This window comes from Rana temporaria, chromosome 3 (genome assembly GCF_905171775.1).
Source record: "Rana temporaria chromosome 3, aRanTem1.1, whole genome shotgun sequence".
NCBI lineage: Eukaryota > Metazoa > Chordata > Amphibia > Anura > Ranidae > Rana > Rana temporaria.
This window is the reverse complement of record NC_053491.1, coordinates 241,681,174-241,704,489: the sequence shown is the minus strand read 5'-3', so window position 1 is coordinate 241,704,489 and position 23,316 is coordinate 241,681,174.

The window sequence follows — 23,316 nt, the reverse complement described above, 5'->3', positions numbered from 1 at the left end:
TAAAAACAGTGGGGAAGATTCTCGTAGAATGGCGCAAAAATGGGCGGGCGTAACGTATCTCATTTACGTTACGCCGCCGCAAGTTTTTCAGGCAAGTGCTTTATTCACAAAGCACTTGCCTGTAAAGTTGCGGCGGCGTAGCGTAAAACACCCGGCGGAATTCAAATTCGGCGGGTAGGGGGCGTGTTTCATTTAAATGAAGCGCGTCCCCGCGCCGAACGAACTGCGCATGCGCCGTCCCTAAAATTTCCCGGCGTGCATTGCGCTAAATGATGTCGCAAGGACGTCATTGGTTTAGACGTGGACGTAAATTACGTCCAGCACCATTCACGGACGACTCATCAGAAGCCGAGTGGATCCAAATGTGAGAGAAAATCCTTCAGGGGAAACTCATGGATAATGGCATTGTGGCAGGTAGACCCATCATAGAATCATGTAAGGAAAGAAAACACACACAACTTCGCATAGTGTGGTTACTTCCAGTAAAAAAGCCATTAGGCATAAAATGGTATACATAAAAATGGGCAAAAAATAAATAAAAAATAGGATAAAAAGTACAAGACTGCGGAAAGACCAGTACAGGTGATCACATGAATAAAGTAGCGTGCTAAGCAAATAGCGTATGGGCTTATGTACCCGACATGTTTCGAGCCAGTAGCTCTTCAACTGGGGCATAGATACAACGGCCCAGATTAGGACTTACGACGGCGTACATGGCGCTGCGCCGTCGTAAGCCCTTTGAGAATCTGGGCCAGTGTTTTTATAATGCTATAGTACTGATGAGTGAATTAGCTAAAATTCACTTAGCTTTTTATCTGGTGAATCCATCAAAAAGATCACCACACTTCAACGTCATATGGTAATTGCATTGAAGTCAATAGGTAGTGAATTTTCTGTGGTATTTTAGGGGGCTTCTAGGGAAGCTATTATGACCCAAATACAATTACACACCACAACATCCGTACATACAGCAGGGAGGGGTCCTTTTTATGGTTTTCTAAGGAAACAACAAATACACAAATCCTTGCATGGTTTGGGGAATGCCCTAAAGTTGTACATATTAGCTTTGCTTTCAGACAGCAGAAGAATCCACATGTAATAAAATATGATTGAATTGAGTAAAAAAAGGTTATTTTATTATAGTTTCAGTAGCAGCATGTGCTTTCATCAAGTGGTACTATGCCTGCTTTATTCAGTAGAAGCCCTCAAATACCTTTATTTTTTCCCATGTCAGTAAAAATGTTTTGCTTTCTTTTTGTAATTTGACTAGGCGTGCTTGAAAGAAATACAGGTCTACATAAAGGAAGGGAAGAAACGGAGAGGTGTTCTAGCAGGCTTAATGGATAGGCACAAACCACACAGAGGTGTCTGTCTTCCAATAAAATTAGCTATAGCCCTCAGATATTTTGATGACAATCCCAAAAGGCCTAAGCGTGAAGACTCTAGCTGCAGGGAGGTGTCTATCTACCCATTAAATTATAGCTAGATCCCTTAGGTAAAGATAGGCAAAATATTGGCCAGTGGAACCACAGTTTGATAGAGCAGTTTGAAAGCTGTCTTTTTTCACAGCGGTAGAAAGTAACTAGGTGTCCCTGGAGCCTCACATCAAGTCAAGGCCAGCTGTATGATAGTAAATGGCATTCTCAGCCTGTACCACACGAGACCACGCCCCCAATATGGTTCAATCTGTCCACTGGAGCTTACGCATTGGGATTAAAAAAAATGCGTAAAAAGAGTGTGTAACAAAAGTTCACACCACCACCTTAATTCTTTTTTATATTCTTTATTTAAAGCGACAAATTACATTAAAATAATACAATCACATTCCTTAGTACACAGAAATGCCCACTCACCCAAATATACAATATATTTGTAATGTGTACAATATGATTAACTAATAATGCATTGTTATTACATAATAATACAAAAACAAGACAAAATAAAAGATAGAACAAATTTAATGATATACCCAGTGAGTCTGCTCGATTGAATAGCTAATATTCAATTATATTCTGTAGTAAAGAATCCGTGTTGCGGGGTGATGCAGTTGCAGAGTGCCTCCAAGGATTATTTTTATTTTTTTTAGAACAAGGGACCTAAGAGGCATAAGAGATGGGAAGGAGAAGAAAAAAAAGGAGACAATAGAACAAAAAAAAGAAATAGAAAAAGAAGAATGAAAGGAAGAGGAAAAAACACTGTTGTTTACTACTATGTTTGCTTCCACTACATCTACAAATTTGTAAGAAATGTCGGATATCTTGCAGTCCACATAAAGTGGGCCCACTGTGTCCAATGACTGTATACATACGTCATTTTTTTAAAGATGGATATCTCGGTAACGGCAGCAGCTGCTGCCACAACCGAGATATCCATCTTTTCAGTGAGCTGTCCTTTCAACGATAATCGTGGTCTCCGCAGCAGATTCGCCGCAAGATCACCATTATCGGCGGCGGGAGAGGGGCCCCCCCTCCCGCCGCTCTCCCGCGCCCTCTGCTGCTTACCGGAGCCTTCGGCAGCGGCGGAGGCGATCGGGTCCTCTCTCCTGCTCGGCTGGGATACGAGTGAGGGCAAGATGGCCCCCACCCGTCCCTATAGCATAGAAGGGCGGAAGCGACGTCAAAACATTAAAGCAATATTTAATTGTTGTAATTTTTTCAAATTACATTTTTTTTTATTTTATTACAAGGAATGTTTACATTCCTTGTAATAGGAATAAAAGTGATCCATTTTTTTTTGTGTGTAAAAATGAATAAAATAAATAAAAATAAATGAGAAAACAAAAAGTTTTTTTTTTAAAAGCGCCCCGTCCCGACGAGCTCGCGTGCAGAAGCAAACGCATACGTGAGTAGCGTCCGCATATGAAAACAGTGGTAAAACCACACAAGTGAGGTATCACTGCGATCATTAGAGCGAGAGCAATAATTATAGCCCTAGACCTCCTCTGTAGCTCAAAAGATGCAACCTATAGAATTTTTTTAAACGTCACCTATGGAGATTTTTATAGGTAAAAGTTTGACGCCATTCCACGAGCGGGCGCAATTTTGAAGCGTGACATGTTGGGTATCATTTTACTCGGCGTACCATTATCTTTCACAATATATAAAAAAATTGGGCTAACTTTACTGTTGTCTTATTTTTTAATATAAATAGAGATTTCTTTTGGTAGTATTTGATCACCGCTGCGGTTTTTATTTTTTGCGCTATAAGCAAATAAAGACTGTCAATTTTGGAAAAATTATATATTTTTTTACTTTCTGCTATAATGCAAAAAAAAAAAAATTATTCATCAGTTTTGGCCAATATGTATTCTGCTACATATTTTTGGTTAAAAAAAATCACAATAAGCATATATTGATTGGTTTGTGCAACAGTTATAGCGTCTACAAAATAGGGGATATATTTATGGATTTATTGATTTTTTTATGTTTTTACTGGTGATGGCAGCTATCTGCAATTTTTATCGGGACTGCAACATTGTGGTGGACAAATCTGGCCCCAAGTGACACTTTTTGGGGACCAGTGACATTATTGCAGCGATCAGTGCTAAAAAAAATGCACTGATCAATGTATAAATGACACTGGCAGAGAAGAGATTAACACTAGGGGCGACCAAGGGGTTACCTGTGTTCCCTGGGTATGTTCTAACTGTGTGGGAGATGGGCTCACTGCGACAATGCATAGATTGCTGCTTCTGATCACTAGGAACAGCAGATCTCCATATTGTCCCCTGTCAGAATAGAGCAGTGATGGCGAACGCGTGGCACGCGTGCCGCTCCTGGCACGGCAAGCTGTTTCGCTGGGCACGCCAGGAGAAATGGAGAAACAGACTTAAAGACTGAAATCGGAATCGGACCACGCCGCAAAAACTACATCTCCCACAGGTCCCTTCGTTTGCGGCGATGTGTCCGAGTGCGCGTGGAGTAGAAACAGCCAGGGGTGACGTGTGCGTGCGCGCACACACAAATCCAATCCTAGACCCCGATTTGTCCACACTGCACCCCCCATCAAACTACAGCTCCCACAAATCTCTGGGGCCAGCGTGCTGGGTGTGTCTGAGAAAACACTGCTTCCTGATAGCTGGGATCGATCAGGGGTGATGTGCGGGCGGGAATGAGCTGCCAGATCGGACGGGAAACACTGGAGACAGGTGAGAGAGTTATATGGACAAAAAATAAAAAGCTGGGAACCACACTGTTTAAATACAAATACTAATGAGAGCTTGCATCCACTCACTATCCAAAAGGATTTGGGACTCAGTGGCCAAAAAGCTGCATACAAGGGAAAAGGACTGTGCCAGGGAGAAGGAATGGTCAAGGTGCCACAAAATAGCACACAGGGATATAGCAATCAAAAAAATAGAAAACAAAAATGATGGGAAATTAAATGACAAAAATGTATTAATTAAAACAAGTCAAATACAAAAAGATGCTTTTCCACCTACTGTACAACCATCTTAAAAGACAACGTTGTCTAAAACAAAAACATCTAGGCGCCATTATGCTGATTCTAGCATTCTGAGCGTAATGCACTCCTGATCCTAGCATTCTGAGCGTAACGCACTCCTGATCCTAGCATTCTGAGCGTAACGCACTCCTGATCCTAGCATTCTGAGCGTAACGCACTCCTGATCCTAGCATTCTGAGCGTAACGCACTCCTGATCCTAGCATTCTGAGCGTAACGCACTCCTGATCCTAGCATTCTGAGCGTAACGCACTCCTGATCCTAGCATTCTGAGCGTAACGCACTCCTGATCCTAGCATTCTGAGCGTAACGCACTCCTGATCCTAGCATTCTGAGCGTAACGCACTCCTGATCCTAGCATTCTGAGCGTAACGCACTCCTGATCCTAGCATTCTGAGCGTAACGCACTCCTGATCCTAGCATTCTGAGCGTAACGCACTCCTGATCCTAGCATTCTGAGCGTAACGCACTCCTGATCCTAGCATTCTGAGCGTAACGCACTCCTGATCCTAGCATTCTGAGCGTAACGCACTCCTGATCCTAGCATTCTGAGCGTAACGCACTCCTGATCCTAGCATTCTGAGCGTAACGCACTCCTGATCCTAGCATTCTGAGCGTAACGCACTCCTGATCCTAGCATTCTGAGCGTAACGCATTCCTTTAAAAAACACACGTTTTTTTCTGGGCAGAATCGTACGTTTTTGGTCCCTTGGGGCTTATGCAGAGGGATGATCAGTCCCATCATCTGTACAGAGCCGCTGGTAGGTTTAATTCTGTGTTGGCACTTTGAAAGAAATAAGTTGGTTTTGCGTCGCGGTTTGGGCACTCGGGTTCAAAAAGGTTCGCCATCACTGGAATAGAGCGATCAATTACTTCTCTAATCCAGTGATGCACAGTAAAAATTGCCACATTTAATTACTTCAGCCCTGGAAGGATTTATTCCCATAATCTGCCTCTCTATCCGCGTATGCCCACAATATCTATTACACGAATGTACAGGTACAGGTATGTTGTTTTGCGCAATATAGTCAACCAATATATGTATTGTGGCTGGTCGGCAAGTGGAAGATGTCTCACTAGAGAATTTATATGGATGGAAACAATAAAAAAAAGTATTGAATTTAAAAAAAGAGAATGTCAATATTCTTGTTTGAAAAGAGGGCTAAGGTGTAGCAAACAGGCTGGTTATGGACAAGGGAATGGTCCATAAGATCTTCAATCGAAGCACATACAGTACTTCCTGCCAGTAAGATCAAATTCGAGGGCAGGTCCAAAAAATATGATAGTTTTCCCCCGTCTTTCCCACCTCGCCTAAAAAAGGAGTGGACAGTAGGAAACACTCTGTGTAATGGAACTGTAGAACTCTATATCATCTAGTCAGTAGCTTATATCCTAATTCCCACAGTCTCAAAGAAAATGTGTGAATAATGTAAAAAATAAAGTCTATTTGGTCTGCAGATAATGTCATCTTAGGATCTCTTCCCCATGCTGTGATGAAAGAGGGAATAAAAAAGTCTGGAGAAGCAACCAACACAGCGTATGTTCTAGAGAGGCCCCTTTATATAAGTCGTCCAGCAATACAGAGGTACTCAAAGTTGGTAGTTATATCAGAAAGCTCAGATCATAAAGATATCAAAGAAAGGCAATGCCTTAATTGAACCCTTTGCCTTAACAGAAGGGGTGGTGAGATCATGGATTAAACATCAGCTATAGTTTTCCAACCACCCGCTTCTCTAAAATCTTGTACTATAAACTTCCCTGCTTCTAAATATTGACAAAGTATAGGGTCATATAACCCTGGTGGAAAATCTGGATTTCCAATCACCTGTATCGTAGGTAATGTTGATATGGAGTTTATCACCCTGGGACTATTCCTAAGAGCACCACCACACTAATTCTACCTTGTCTGGCCTATGGCTCCCGCTGCCACCTCTGTGTCCTGTAAGTACAGCGAGAGAGGGAAGCATTGCTGTAGAGGGGCACAGCTCTGATTTGAATGTGTTTGTGGGGGAATTTGCTGGGGAAAGCTGATTGTGGAAGGTTTTTTTACCTTGATCCAGAGAATACATTAAGGTAAAAAAAAATGATGCCTTTGGAGCCATTTAAATCACAGCTGCAATGAGCAATTTGAGCTTACTTTTTTTCTTAGCATCTGTGTATTTTAGCATCTAGTGGCTTTCAAATGAAGGGTAATGTGCCCATGAAATAATGCAGCAGTTGTTTTATCTCCTGAAGATTATTCTTTCATATATTGATAGATTTACTTTGTTGCTAGCATTTTTTTTACATGAGATGGACGCAAAATAACATATTTAGGGTGTATGTTGCAATTATTTATCTAATATACAGAAACATTAGATACCACTTAAGTCCCATTTCCTGCTTTTGAAAAAAGAAATCATACGATGTAGGCACAGTGTGAAGTGTTTCTAGTGGTGTCCTTAAGTGTGTGAAGAGGGGACAACATACTGCATTATAAATAGTAGTGATTATTTTCATAATTGTGACTGATTATATATTACAACTGCCAAGACAGAATGGCAAACCTGAAATTGGTAAGACTCATCCTCTATCAAGAACATAGAAAATTGCCCCTGTTGTTATGCTGAAAACGATTGCTCATTTAAAATACTGTAATTTACCAGTACTATTAATGTCACTCTGTAATTCACAAGATGGCAGAGCTTTTAATGTCATCTTGGTATATTTATCATAAGTATAGATCGTTTTTGCAACTCTGACAGACAAGTCATGCTCCAGTCAGATCCTATTTTCTGACTGTGGAAGTGGTATAATTTCTGGCTTATACTTTGATGGAAGCAGGTTGTCATGGTGATACCTGACGATAATGTTACAGTTCTTAAACCTGATCTTTCCGACCTTTAGAGCCCTTAAAGTAAAGGTATACCCAAAATGTCTTTCTTTATTTTTGGATTGCGCAAGGAAGAAATAGCCCCCTGTTACATTTTGTTCACTAGGTAGAATTACCCTCTTTATTTGCTCTGGTGACCATTTTTACTGAGACAGAAAGTAAAGGGAAATTCATAATTTCATAGTTATCACAAGAATAAAAGGTGAGAGTAAGGGTTCATTCACATGGGCTGCCATGGGGCAGTAATAAAATGACACGCTAGGACTAGGTATTGTAAGGAACTAGAGACTAACTGCCACATCCCATAATGATAGACGTAAAACAAGAAAGGGAGCCCCACTGGGACTTTGAAGGCAATTGTCAAACCAGGTAATGAAGTATAAAAAGGTAAAATCTAAAAGTTTTATTCAAACAAACATATTAAAATAGTAAATAAAGATGTGGTGTCTGCGCTGTGAAGGAACAAAAGAAAGTAGATGGCTGTCCTGCAGCCAATGAAAGTGATATAAAAGCGTGAAAAGTAAATAAAATAATCTACCACAATGAAGCTGTGAAACAAATACCAAAGTGGATATGTAATAGATCAGTGGGTCAGTACAAACACATGAATAAAGCTATGACCAGTGCATGTGATAAATACACAGTCCAAATAAAGTCCAAAAAACAAACAAAAAAACAATAACAATACAAAACTTGCTGAGACAAATGTCTATGAATTCTTGTGTGATAGTGTCTCCCACCAACAGTGAATAAAGTGTTGTATACACACACTGCTTCTTTGGTGATACACCTCTGTGTCTGCAAGCAGCTCACCTAACTGCTAAGAACCGATCGACAGTCAAAAATAATACGCCAACACCTCAGCTAAAACACATATCATGCGCCTTGATCAACACAAGATCCGCAGTAAAGCACTGACAGGAAATCCACAATTTCATCATTCAACACAATATTGACTGCCTCTTCATCACAAAAAGCTGGCTAACATTGAATTGTAACACCATTCTCGGAGAACTGGTGCCAGAAAATGATGGTGTTTTTACCGAAAACAGAGTGGGGAAAGAGGAGGAGGCCTAGCAGTGATCTACAAGGCGCATCTCTCGCTCACCAAACCAGATCTACAGAGTTCACTACCATTCATGGAAACCCTCACTCCGTTCACATACCACTCTGCTATAGACCATCTGGACCAAAAATGCAGCTCCTCAGAGCATTGACAGAATTCATCTCACCTATACCTTAAACATGAAACATCTCCTGCTACATGGACAGATCACCATGCAATCAAATTCAAAATGACTATAAACGCCAGCTTAAAAAAAACGACAAACCCGTTGACAACACACTGGACAAGATCCCAGAAGAAGCTCCACTCAGAACTCTTCAAAACTACATTATCGTACAAAATAAAAAACAATAGAGCAACATCAAACAGCAGCTGAAACACTCATCTCAATCAACAAAGCTGTCAGGGATCGGATGGGAGACTGATTTAATGAGGTCGGCCTCTCTTATATCTCCTGTCCTGGCTCCGCTGAAGGTGTGACAGAGGAAGCCGAAGGACAAGAGGGACAAGTCCCTGGAGCAGGAGGTCCCGGGAGAACAGCTTGGCAGGGTTCAGCGGCCTGGAGTAGACTGTGGTGAGCTGAGCAAGAACAGGTAACAGCCAGGCAGGTAACCGGGAGTTAACAGCAACCAGGAACATAGACAGGAGCAAGGTCTCAGGGATAGCCATGTTCATCAGCAGGCGGGCAGTGAGGTACCAAGTCATAGATAGAGCCAGAGTCAGGAACGGAGCCGGGTCAGAGATGGGCATCAGTACAGGAACAGAACACAGAGTCAGGGTCAGGAGCAAGCCGGGTCTAAATACTGGGAGGACACACAGGATGAGAGCAGGATTCAGAAACACAGCTGAAGATCAGTCAGCAAAGCACAAGAGCCCAGACTCCCTTTAAATAGGCTGTCTGGCGCCAAACGGGATTAGGCTCGTACGTGTGAGCGCGTGCCCACGTCTGTGCACATGCGTGCTCGCAGATGCAAGCTCTGGCGCGCATGCGCGCCCGTGTGCCATTCTATGGCAAAGGCTATGCGCTTGCGCACGTCTGTGTGCAAAACGTCTCACAGGAGTTCCCTGACAAGCTCTACTACAGACAGTAGACATAGTAGCTCCGAAACGCAGATTGCTCATCCGGAAAAATAACTCTGGTTGGTTCAACGACAATCTCATGTCGTTGAAGCAAGAACGCAGAAGAGCGGAAGCAGCTTGGAGAAGAAGCTCAACAGAGGAAAACCACATAGTTTACAAACTAATTACTAAGAAATATCATAAAGAAATATTTAAAGCAAAAAAAGATAGTTTTGCTAATATTCTCGCAAAAGCCAGTAACCGCCCCCGCAAACTCTTTAATTTAGTCGCTCAGACCATGAACCCAGACAGCCTAGAGGCTCCGAATTTTGAATCACAAGAATTTTGCAACAAATTATCGGATTATTTCATTAACAAAATTGAAAAAAACAGTGAAATTATTCAGCAAAATAGAATCTCTACCGACTCCCCTTTAAATCAAAGAGACAAGATTCTCACAAATATGCTGCATTAAATGGAATTTACGCTAAAATCAATCTCCATCGACACCACCAAAAATATCATTGGTACCCAGCGAGACAGCACAGCACCTAATGATATCATCCCCACTAAACTGTTGAAAGAATGTGCCGATATTTTGGCATCACGCACCTCATAAATCAATCATTAAAGGAAGGCATGGTGCCGACCCCCTGAAACAAGGCATAATTAAACCCATTCTAAAAAAAAACACCCTTGACCCCAAAGACCCAAACCATCGTCGACCGATAACAGGCCTAAACATTTTCTCCAAGGTGATGGAGAAAGCAGTAGTGCAACAGCTACAACATCATTTAGACACCTAAAAACTACTGGATCCACTTCAATCGGGTTTCCGTCCTGGTCACGGAACAGAAACAGCACTTCTCAAAATATGGGATGACGCTCTCGAAGCAGCAGATGAAGGAGAATGATATAGAGAGAAATAGGTGTTTGTATATGTGGCACATATACTACTGCGCTGATTCTGTGCAAAAATGCTTTTTACCCATGTAAATATAACACTTTCAATCTATAATTAATCTCTACATTATACTTATAAAACACCAATGTGATCCCACAATTTACAATCTCAAGAAAATATATACAAATAAAAAGTTGTGATGTGACATCAAATAATTGTCCAATTTTTCCAAACTCCAAGGATTTGATGCCAGAAAATATCGATCAAAATTCTGTGACTTCCACCCTTATTTGTGTGTCACCACCACCTCTTATGTAATATGCGCTCACCAGATCAAGGTAGGTATATAGCCTGTATAAATATCCAGGTGTGTATCTCCTCAAGCTGCAGGGATGATGCCGTTTCCCCTCCAAGATATGTATCGGACCAACATGCAGAAAATGGCTTGCATTAACACCAACCTCCAATTTCTTTCCTTACTTCAAAAAGAAAAAGCCTCATATGGTGTAGTATGTATAAAAAGGGGGCAGTTTTATTCATAAACATATAAATTGTGCACTCACATATACCTGTGCCTAACCGGCACTAGCCTGTCCAGCGTTACTGCTCAGTATCCCTTTGGCATGCGTTCCATGCCTCGGTTGTGTGCTGTTCAGCGTGCGGAAGTGCCGTGGAGGTGACGTGTGACGTAGTTCCGTTCGTGAAGTAATTACCCAGCTTCCTGATGACGCATGCGCACATGTGAAACGCATAGAGGCCTATGGGTAACTACTTCACGAACGGAGCTACGTCACACGTCACCTCCACGGCACTTCTGCAAGCTGAACAGCACACAACCGAGGCGTGGAACGCACGTCGAAGGGATACTGAGCAGTAACGCTGGACAGACTAGTGCCGGTTAGGCACAGGTACATGTGAGTGCACAATTTATATGTTTATGAATAAAACTGCCCCCTTTTTATACATACTACACCATATGAGGCTTTTTCTTTTTGGAGTAAGGAAAGAAATTGGAGGTTGGTGTTAATGCAAGCCATTTTCTGAATGTTGGTCCGATACATATCTTGGAGGGGAAACGGCATCATCCCTGCAGCTTGAGGAGATACACACCTGGATATTTATACAGGCTATATACCTACCTTGATCTGGTGAGCGCATAGCACATAAGAGGTGGTGGTGACACACAAATAAGGGTGGAAGTCACAGAATTTTGATCTATATTTTCTGGCATCAAATCCTTGGAGTTTAGAAAAATTGGACAATTATTTGATGTCACATCACAACTTTTTATTTATATATATTTTCTTGAGATTGTAAATTGTGGGATCACATTGGTGTTTTATAAGTATATTGTAGAGATTAATTATAGATTGGAAGTGTTATATTTACATGGGTAAAAAGCATTTTTGCACAGAATCAGCGCAGTAGTATATGTGCCACATATACAAACACCTATTTCTCTCTATATTACTCCACCTCCTGGAGGTGCTTATTGTAACTGCAGCAGATTCAATAATTTGTTAAACACTATTTTGCGCCGGAGACACAATACACACAACTATAGATGAAGGAGAATCTTGTCTTCTGATACTCTTGGACCTGAGTGCAGCGTTTGATACAGTAGACCACAAATTGTTGCTGACCCACCTAGCTGAAGTAGCTAGAGTGGCAGACTCGGATCTAACATGGTTCTCCTCCTTTCTGGAAAACCGATCACAGATAGTGAAACTAGGTCCTTTCACTTCTGAAAAATTCACAGTGTCATGCGGAGTCCCTTAGGGGTCTCCCTTGTCACCCGTACTATTCAATATCTATCTCCGCCCTCTCCTCGAAATCATCAGTAATCAAAATTTACTCTACCATTCCTATGCGGATGGCACCCAACTCTACTTTCGTATCAGCAATAAAAAGGATCATTATCTCGGACTAGAGAAATGCCTTTCTCTGATAGAAAATTGGATGACAGAGAGTTATCTTTAACTCAATGGCTCAAAAACAGAACTTCTTCTGCTTCACGCCAACCGAATAAGACTGACTACGACAACATGGACCCCTGCCTATTTTGGGACAAACCATCACCCCCAGCACCAAAGTCAAAAGTCTCGGAGTCACCTTTGACTCCGACATGACAATGTATGCACAAATAAGTTCAGTAGTCAGCGGATCCCACCATCTGCTGCGCCTGCTATGTAGACTCGTTCCCTTCATCCCAAAATAAGACATAGCAGTCGTGGTGGGAACGATAATTAACTCCAGACTCGACTATGCAAACGCCCTTTACCTTGGACTCCCAAAGTACCAAATTGCTCGTCTACAAGTCGTCCAAAATACGGCAGCACGACTTAACAGGAAAAAAAAAACTGGGAATCAATCTCTCCCTCCCTTAGGGCCCTCCACTGGTTGCCTGTAAAAGACGGAATTACTTTTAAAGCACTATGCTTGACACACAAATGCGTTCAAGGAAGTGCCCCCCAATATCTATTTGAAAGATTAAAACATCACAACCCCAATCACGTTCTCCGATCCACCAACTAAAATCTACTCCAAATACCCAAGGCCCGATACAAGTCCAAAGGAGAACAAAGATTTGCAGTCCAAGGACCTAGACTATGGAACGCTTTACCAACCAGTATCCGAACGGAAGTGAATCACCTGGCCTTCAGGAAAAAACTCAAAACCCATCTATTCTGAAGGCAAAAATAAAGTAGAAAATGGATACCAAGCGCCCTGAGGCGATTTAGTTTGCATGTGTTGCGCTATACAAATTTCTCACTCACTCACTCACTCACTCACTCACTGCTGTAAGGTACACAGCAAACGCAGATCACAGAGTGTAGACAAGGATTGTATAAATGACACGATGCGGTAGTCTCCTTTCTATTGCTGCAGTCCTCTCATAAGCAGGTGTATGCCATACATGGGGATGCAAACACAGGGAGAGCAATCATAGCGTACCTCGGTCAAAGAACCACAACAGATCAGGTAGCAGTCCCACACAGTTGCACTCACTTGTATAAAATGAGCGTGGGCAATACTCCACGAATGCCGATTTTGTAAGCCCTCAGTTAGTGTGTGGGTCTGATCCAGTCCCCCTCTGCTTCCAGATCGTCACTTAGATAGGTACTCGGTGGATGGTGAAAATAATAGAATAGGCATACATAGCGTAATCCCGTTGGGCAAACATTTATTATAAAACAGATTAAAAAAACTCACATTTAATGGATAAAAAAGTTACAAAGTGTCCACGATCGCCATGCTCATCTTCTTACTATCAGGGAGTGATGCACGGCGTTTGTGCACACTTTGCAACTTTTTGTCCACTAAATGTGCAGTTTTTTTTATCTGTTTTATAATAAATGTTTGCCCAACGGGATTATGCTATGCATGCCTATTTTATTGAGATAGGTGGGGGATAGGTGCGCTAGAAAACAATATTTATATAATGTTAGACTGTACAAATATATAAATGAGTGAAACACCTTTAGATACTGATAGATCTAGTATAAAAGTCCATGTGCGCTTAGTTGAATATATAATCTGGCCCAAATCCCTATGCCAAATAATTGGTGGGAACTGGGCTCAAGTGAACCAGTCCAATAATATTGAGTGAAATTGAAGAAAGGAAAGTCCCAAAGTAAATCCTCAGGTTAAACTGAAAAATTGTGCTTCCAGTGTATTCCACCTTCACCATATAATCAGACACCCGAAGTGGATAAGTGAAATGGCTCCTTACCAGATGGATATGTCCCTTAGTTTGGTATCAAACAAGGAGACATTAATGGCTTGTGACAGGATCACCTGTAGAGTCTGCTGTATCCTAGCAGAGATGTTAATGCCAGTCATGGATGTCCCAGTATTAGCATGAAAAACAGAATGGTGCCAATATAGTGTAGTACGTTTTATTGCAGATTAAAAGCTTAACATAAAGGGAGCCAAATGGTCGCCTACCGTAAAAAGTGCCTGAGACCCGGCACTGAGGCTGTATCGCGTAGGGTTATGTGTCACAATGTATACCGCAATGTATACCGCTGTCTCGTCCTCTCGTCGGTGGAGCGTGCGTTCCACCTCAGCGATATCCGGAACCAGCGCTAGCAGGAAGTGACGTTACGTGCCGCCCCGACGTACGTTTCGTTATGAACGTCCTCAGGAGGCCCCCTGAGGACGTTCATAACGAAACGTACGTCGGTGGAATACACTGGAAGCACAATTTTTCAGTTTAACCTGAGGATTTACTTTGGGACTTTCCTTTCTTCAATTTCACTCAATATTATTGGACTGGTTCACTTGAGCCCAGTTCCCACCAATTATTTGGCATAGGGATTTGGGCCAGATTATATATTCAACTAAGCGCACATGGACTTTTATACTAGATCTATCAGTATCTAAAGGTGTTTCACTCATTTATATATTTGTACAGTCTAACATTATATAAATATTGTTTTCTAGCGCACCCATCCCCCACCTATCTCCATTGCTATAATCTTCTGATTATTTTTGGGTAGCTGCTTTTTTTCAATTTATTTATTATTAGGATTTTTTTTGGCGCGAGATAGCACATACACAAATGTCTATTTTATTATTTTCACCATCCACCGTGTACCTATCTAAGTGACAATCTGGAAGCAGACGGGGACTGCATTAGACCCACACACGAACTGAGGGCTTACGAACTCGGTGTTCGTGGAGTGCGTGCAACTGTGTGGGACTGTTACCTGTTCCGTTGTGGTTCTGTGACCGAGGTACGGTATGATTGCTCTCCCTGTGTTTGCATCCCCATGTATGGCATACACCTGGTTATGAGAGGACTGCAGCAACAGAAAGGAGACTACCACATCGTGTCATTTATACCATCCTTGTCTACACTCTGTGATCTGCGTTTGCTGTGTATCTTACAGCAGTGAGGTGAGCTGCTTGCAGTGTATCACCGAAGAAGCTCACAAGCATTGTGTGTATACAACACTTTATTCACTGGTGGTGGGAGACACTATCACACAAAAATTCATAGACATTTGTCTCAGCAAGTTTTGGATTGTTATTGTTTTTTTTTTTTTTACTTTATTTGGACTGTGTATTTATCACATGCAATGGTCATAGCTTTAAATATGTGTTTGTACTGACCCACTGATCTATTACATATCCACTTTGGTATTTGTTTCACGTCATTGTGGTAGATTATTTTATTTACTTTTCACGCTTTTATATCACTTTGATTGGCTGCAGGACAGCCATCTACTTTCTTTTGTTGCTTTACAGAGCAGACACCACATCTTTATTTAAATTTTTCATACGTTTCTTTGAATTAGATTCACAGGTGTCTTGCAGCCGTGCCCCCTAGAGTTAGCTTGAGACAGAGCGGGAGTTCCTTCATATACCATATTAAAATAGTGATTATGGTCACCAAATATTAAGTTAAGAACAAGCAAGTAGTCATACAGATGTAAACATCAACATATTTAGCTTATAGCCTGGAAAATATGGTTGGTTTCAAAACCTGGGAAGACAGATGAGTTTACAGAAGAATTCCAACATGTTTCGGAATGTAATAAAATTCCTTCTTCAGGGCAGGATCAGAGCAAAATCTAGTTTTCTACAGTTATATTAATAACATAACAGTGTATACATACATATACATATGCCATGGGGTAGTAAAAGCAGACAGCATGCCTAAACATGGACATGCAGCCACTCAGGCTGTGGCCATAATGCTTTGCAGGCACCTATTAAACCACCTGTTGCATTTAGTAGGCAGTACATCTCCTAAACTTGACCCACTCAATTTAATGGGTCTGTGGTACAACCCCACCTGCAACCGTGTGCAATGCACAAGGTTGCAGTGCAGTGGTTCAGCCTTCTGAGGTATAAAACAGGCGGTGAATAGGGTTGCCACCTGTCTGTATTTTGAATGATGTGTTCAGGTTTTCATCTGCCCGAGACCTGGACACATTATTCACACCGGACTGCACCGAGAGTGACATGATGTCCCATCCCCGATGGCAGCCTGTTTCAGCACTGTGGATCAAAGCTCCCCCTCCTCTGCCTTCCCTGCTCTGTTTACCCACAGACAGGAGGTGGAGGGGGAGAAGGGGAAGCAGGGACACACTGATCGAGGTATGTACAAAGTTTTTTTATCATACTCTGAAATCTGACAACCCCTCTTAGCACTAGCCCTCCCCCTTCCCAAAGCACCCCCAGCCCATATCTAATCCCCTACCCCCCTTGCACTACCCCTCTCCCCTCTCAAAGGGCACCCCCAGCACATATCTGACCCCCCAGCCCCATCTTGCACTACTCCTCTTAAAACGCCAAGCCAGCACATATGCAACCCCCACCCCCATCTTGCACTAGCCCTCTCCCCTCTCAAAGCACCCCCCAGCACATATCTAACCCCCCACCCTTATCTTGCACTAACACTCTCCCGTCTCAAAGCACCCCCCCAGCATATATCCTAACCCCTTGCACTACCCCTCTCCCCTCCCAAAGCTCTCCCCAGAACATATCTGACCCCCCACCCCATATAGCACTAGCCCTCTCCCCTCCCAAAGCACCCCTTCCAGCACATATCAGACCCCCTTTTGCTAGGTCTCTCCCCTCCCAAAGTGTCCTCTTAGTAAATATCTGATCCCCCCTCCTAGCAAAAATCCTCTCCCCTCCCAGAGTGCCCCCCGACACATAACCAAGCCACCCCCTTGCTAGCTTTAGCTCTTTACCCTCCCAAAGCACCCCCTCAGCATATATCTGATCCTCCCTTGCTAGCTCTAGCTCTCTCCCCTCCCAAAGCATCCCCCTAGCACATTTCTGCCCCCCCCTACTAGCACAAGTCCTCTCTCCTCCTAAAGTGCCCCCCAGCACATATCCAATCCCCCCACTCCTCCTTGCTAGTTCTAGCTCTCTCCCCTCCCAAAGCGTCCCCCTAGCACATATCTGACCCCCCCACTTGGACAATTCCTCTCCCCTCCCAAAGTGCCCCTCAGCACATTTATGAGCCCCCCTTCCTTGCTAGCTTAAGCCCTCTCCCCTCCCAAATCCCCCGAGCACACTTCCAACCCCCCTGCAAGCACTAGCACTCTCCCCTCCCAAAGACTCCCCCCAGCACATATCTAACTCATCCAACCTCCTGCTAGCACTAGCCCTCTCCCCAGCAAATATCTGACCCCTGCATTTCGTGCAATAAATAATTCTGACCCCTGCATTCCGTGCATAACACTCACAATTCAGCCATATGCACTGTTTGGTACGGCGTGCTATGTGCCACATTACTGCTCTCTTACAGGCCACCAAAAGTGTCCCAGGTTTTTTACAATCTTATAGCCTATACCCCCCCCCCCCCCAAAAAATGCCACCGCTAAAGTGTTAGGGTTTGGCTTGAAGAAAAGGTGGCAATCCTAGCAGTGAAGTGGGGACATATTTCCTCCCAGCCGCCTGTCAACTGCCCTCTGAAAAGAATGGACGGGAAGGGCTACAGCATGTTTGAACAAGCCCTTAATCTTTCAATGAGGACACCTATTCTGGTGACAATTGTCTAAGAACAGTATTCTCCTCATTTTGTGCACTCACTATCTGCTGCCTTTTTTTTCAGATGTGGAATATATGCAGCAAAAAAAAAAGCTGACAACTGGCTTAATCCTACCCTAACCAAACATTTTGGCTATAGATCCACTTTAAACCTTCCTGTGTCTCAATAGTGAAAAAAAAAAGTCACCATTCCTTCTCGCGTGACATTATAGGTATCCTTCAGATGACTTATAAATATCAGTGACCTGATCATCATTAGTTTAAGTCAGTAATGCTATTCTTTCATTTTCCTGCCAACACTGGGTCTAATCTAATGCTCTTGATGGGTCATCGTAATGAACAGATTTATGCTTCCAATGCTTCATCCCCTGTCTAATGTGTGATAAATAGACAATAGAGGGGAAAATCGTTCTGTCTTTTTCAGTAATGAAGACACTGAGTGACAGGGGCAATCAGCCTTGTGCACGGAGGAATATGAATGATTATAGGATGTCCCATAATATATGCTTCAGTGAGCAGATATATGCTGAATAGAAAAATGCTGTATGTTTTCAGTCATGGCTTTGTCAGTCATTCCACTTCTTCATTTTAGTTGCATAAAGGCAGATGAGCTTAATAATAGGTCTCCAAAAGTCCAACAGAGATACAAAGAAAAGTCAGCAACTTGCGTATACTATGATTACTATATAACACAAGTGTCACAGTCAGAGGACAATCAAGAATGGATGCCTTTGGCACTTAAAAATGAAAGTGATACTACAGTCTACAGCAAAGTTTTACTTGAGATAATTCATTCACATTAATCTTATGTATCATGAGGAAAATAATTATTTGATACCGTGCAGATTTTGTAAGTTTGCCCACTTACAAAGAAATGAAGGGTCAATATTTTTTATCATAGGTGTATTTTAAATGATAGAGACAGAATATCAACCAAAAATCCAGAAAAAACACATAAAATAAATGATATAGGAGAGCGCTTGTGCGGAAGCTTCCAAGATGGCCACGTAAGCCGGGAGCTCCACTCTGCCTCAGCCATCCAGCAGCCCTAGCACCGGATCCACGGCAGCAGGTCACCTGCAGATAAAGGGAATCGATCATCGGGGAACATTCCGACAACAACCCCATGTCCAGCAGCTCGGTCCGACGGGACCTGGGACCGCAATTCTCCGCCGAGGGAAACCAGGCTGAATCCAAGATGGCGGCTGCGTCTCAGCCACAAGACTCACACGCAGGGGGACAGACAGAATGCAGGCAAGTTATCGCCCCAACCACTCTGGCTTTCACCCCCCAGGCTAATCCCGGCACCCCCTATCTGATGTGCCCGTCGCCTGCCTCCCCAGAGTCACTTCTGGAGAGATCATTACATAACTACACTCTCTCTCCCCTGGGAGCAATGCCAGTACACCTACACGCCATTATCACCCCAGGATGCCCAGACCCAGGAATACCCCAGAATGCAGGAGATCTGTTTCTGAAACTGTCAGAATTGCTTGAGAGGGGCCTAGCTCATACTGCAAACAAAATTACTAATGACATCCGCTCTGACTTCCAGAACCTAGGCTCCAGAATGGAGGCAATCAAACACAAGCTGGATATTACTGTGTCCAGAGCCAACCAAAACACTGATCACATCCACGTTATGCAAGAACAACTGGACATGGCCATAAACAGGATCGATGATCTTGAAAACCGTTCAAGAAGGGACAATTTCAGGGTCAGGGGTCTCCCTGACGGAGTGAATTTTGCCCAGCCAAGATATTTTGTGTTGAGCCCAGGTCTGGAGGTCAGCTTCAAGTTTGCGGTACATGGGAGGGAAGTTTGCCTAGTAAAGATGTTCGAACTTGGGGGTTTGATTTATTCCTAGATATCGGATCGAGGAATCTGACCATTTGAATTTGAAAGAAGGTCTTAACTGTTCGACTACCGCAGGTTGTATGGAAATGTTTAGTGCTTGGGATTTGGTCATGTTAACCCGTAGCCCTGATATGTTTCCAAATGATTCAAGCAACTTACTAATGTTAGGAAGAGAGGTTATAGAGAGGCGATTCAGTTCGCAAGTGCCGCGCTATATAAGTTTTTTTCATTCAGTTTTTTTCATTCATAGGGGAGGTGACGAAGAGAAGGAGATTGTCTGCGAACAGTGCGCACTTGTGCACTTGTTGCCTGCAGCAAACCCCTTTTATATTTTGATCAGATCTGAGAGCAATAGCAAGCGTCTCGATCGCGAGGGCAAAAATCAGTGGGGATAGGGGACAGCCCTGCCTAGTCCCTCTGGCAAGCCTAATTGGTTTGGAATAGTAACCCTGCAATTTTACCCTCGCTTCTGGTTCAGAATATAGGGACTGCAATAACCCCAGACGCATCCATGACCCATCTTCAGTGTTCTGGCTGAGGGCAAAGGGTTCTCATCCAAGATTTTACAATACATGGCCCCTCAATGGGGCAAAGTCGACCTTTAGCAGAGAAACCGCCCCAAAACATCATATTTCCACCTCTGTGCTTGACTGTAGAGATGGTGTTCTTAGGGTCATAGTCAACATTTTTAGTTAATGCTAAAGAGCAAAATGTTGGCCTCATCTGACCAAAGCGCTCTTTTCTAATCCGTCTCTGAATCATTTACATGTTCATTGGCATGACTGTACATGTGCCTTATTGAGGAAGGGGACTCACCATGTTTGGAGGAAGAAAAATGCTGACTATGACCCTAAGAACACCATCCCTACAGTCAAGCATGGAGGTGGAAACACGATGATTTGGGGCTATATCTCTGCTAAAGGTACAGGCCAACTTTGCCGCATTAAGGGGCCAATGGATGGGGTCATGAATTGAAAAATCTTGGATGAGAATCTTCTTCCCTCAGCCAGAACACTGACGATGGGTCATGAATGGGTCTTTTAGCATGACAATGACCCAAAACATACCACCAAGGCAACAAAGGAGTGGCTCAAGAAGAAGCACATTAAGGTCATGGAGTGTCCTAGCTAGTCTCCAGGACTCAATTCTATAGAAAATGTATGGAGGGAGCTGAAACTTCAAGTTGCCAAGCGGCAATCAAGAAACCTTAAGAAGTTCGAGAAGATCCTTAAAGAGTGCTTAAAGAGTGGACCAATATCTCTCTGAGATGTGTGCAAACCTGGTAAATTTCTACAAAAACGTCTTACCTCTGTGCTTGCCAACAAGGGGTTCTCCACCAAGTACTAAGTCATGTTTTTCTTGGGGATCAAATACTTATTTTACTCAGTGAACTGCAACTCAGTTGATATTATTTATATCATGTGTTTATTTCTGGATTTTTGGTTTATATTCTGTCTTTATCATTTAAAATGCACCTATGATAAAAAGCATAGACCCCCTCATTGATTTGTAAGTGGGCAAACTTACAAAATCTTCAGGGGATCAAATAATTATTGTCCCCACTGTAAATTTCTCTTATTTCTGCAGCGCTGTTGTGTGGTCATATGATCTTTACATGTTCTTTGGCATCTGTAGGGAAAGATCTTTGGGAGAGGCTTATTACTCTGCTAATGTATGCTCTCTACTGTATCAGTCTCTGTCTGGCCATCCCTGATTGGTGCTGCACCAGTTACATGATAAAAAAAAAAGGTTCAGAAGAGCAACTCAAATTGGCTGTACTGTTTTACTAATTTATTAATATAGTTTAGGCAGATATTGACACTAGCTTTCATTTTGTTCAGAATGCATCTGCATCCAAGGCTCTTTTTTTACTTTACAGGTATTAGCAATTACATTTAATACTGATTGAAGATTTGTGTGAGTTTCTTAGTGAATGTAATCAATCGGCTTACTATATCCGTTCCCCATAGTGTTTAGCAATAGGATGACATGGAGGAGGAGGAAGGGAGTAGGGTTGCCACCTGTCCGGGATTCACAGGTTTTTTATCATGTGTCTGGGTTTCAGGCAGACTGAAACCCGGACACATTATTCAGACCAGGCTGTGGCTCCCCAAGTAACCAAGATAGTCACGCACAAATCTGTTGTGGTCTGGGAGCTGTTAGAGGCAAGTGTGGCATCACTGGGATGGGCAGGGCGAAGATGTCAACAAGAGCTATTTGGCCACACCCACAGTTCGCTATGCTCACCACATTACTACTCTGCTTGGGGTATACAAAGGTGTATCAGGCCACTAAAGAAAAGGTGGAAACCCTAGAAGGGAGTGTCATTTACCACGGTGTATACGGCCATATGTGTGATTCTATAGTCATGTGAGCGGCACAGATATGAAAAAGAAGGAAATGAAATATGAGCATGCTTAGTAGAGGACACCAGCTAGTCTGCACTATCTCAGCCTGCATTGGGGACATAGAGAAGATGGGAGGGAGAGCTGAAGGTAGAATCTACTAGGTATATTTCACTCTACACAAAACAAATGCTTTATTGGCTTAGGAACACACTGTTATATAGCTTGTAATGAGAGATTTTCATAGTCTGGATTTAATGACACATTAAAGGTAAAAAAAAAAGGAAAAACAACTTTTAAATGCTCAGCATTTCTCCTTTCCATACATTTTTTATTGACTTGCAATGTGCTTCTGAACTTGCTAGGGAATTGACACCTCAGAAAGTATCCAAGCTGTAATATATAACTTTTTTGGTTTTGGATTTATTTCTGTTTTCAGCACTGTAATGCTTCTCATCCTTTCTCTCTAGCTGAGCCAAAACATACAACCAAAGCTGGAAATTCGCACATTTTATTACTAGTGTTGAGCAGAATATGCCATATTCGATTTCGCGATATATCTCGAATATATATTCGAATATTCGAGATATATTCGCTAAATTCGAATATTCGTGATATTTTATCGAAATTAAATTATTGCGATTTTTCGCTATTGCGAATGCGAAAATAATTGCGATTTTTTGATAACTGCGGTAGGAGCACTCTGATTGGCTCAGAATATTTGTGATATTTTATCGAAATATCGCAACATGCGAATGCGATATTTATTGCGCAATTTCGAGAAATGCTGGAGGAGCGCTCTGATTGGCTCAGAATATTCGTGATATTTTATCGAAATATCGCAACATGCGAATGCGATATTTATTGCGCAATTTCGACAAATGCTGTAGGAGCACTCTGATTGGCTCAGAATATTCGTGATATTTTACAATACAAAATAATTGCGAATATTCGGCAAATGCTGTAGGAGCACTCTGATTGGCTCAGAATATTCGTGATATTTTACAATACAAAATAATTTCGAATATTCGGCAAATGCGGAAGGAGCACTCTGATTGGCTCAGAATATTCTTGATATTTTACAATACAAAATAATTGCGAATATTCGGCAAATGCGGAAGGAGCACTCTGATTGGCTCAGAATATTCGTGATATTTTACAATAGAAAATAAAAAGTGTTTTGCATTGGTGGTGATTCTTTACTCTATCCATCTGTCACAGCCGTTTGTCAATCAAACA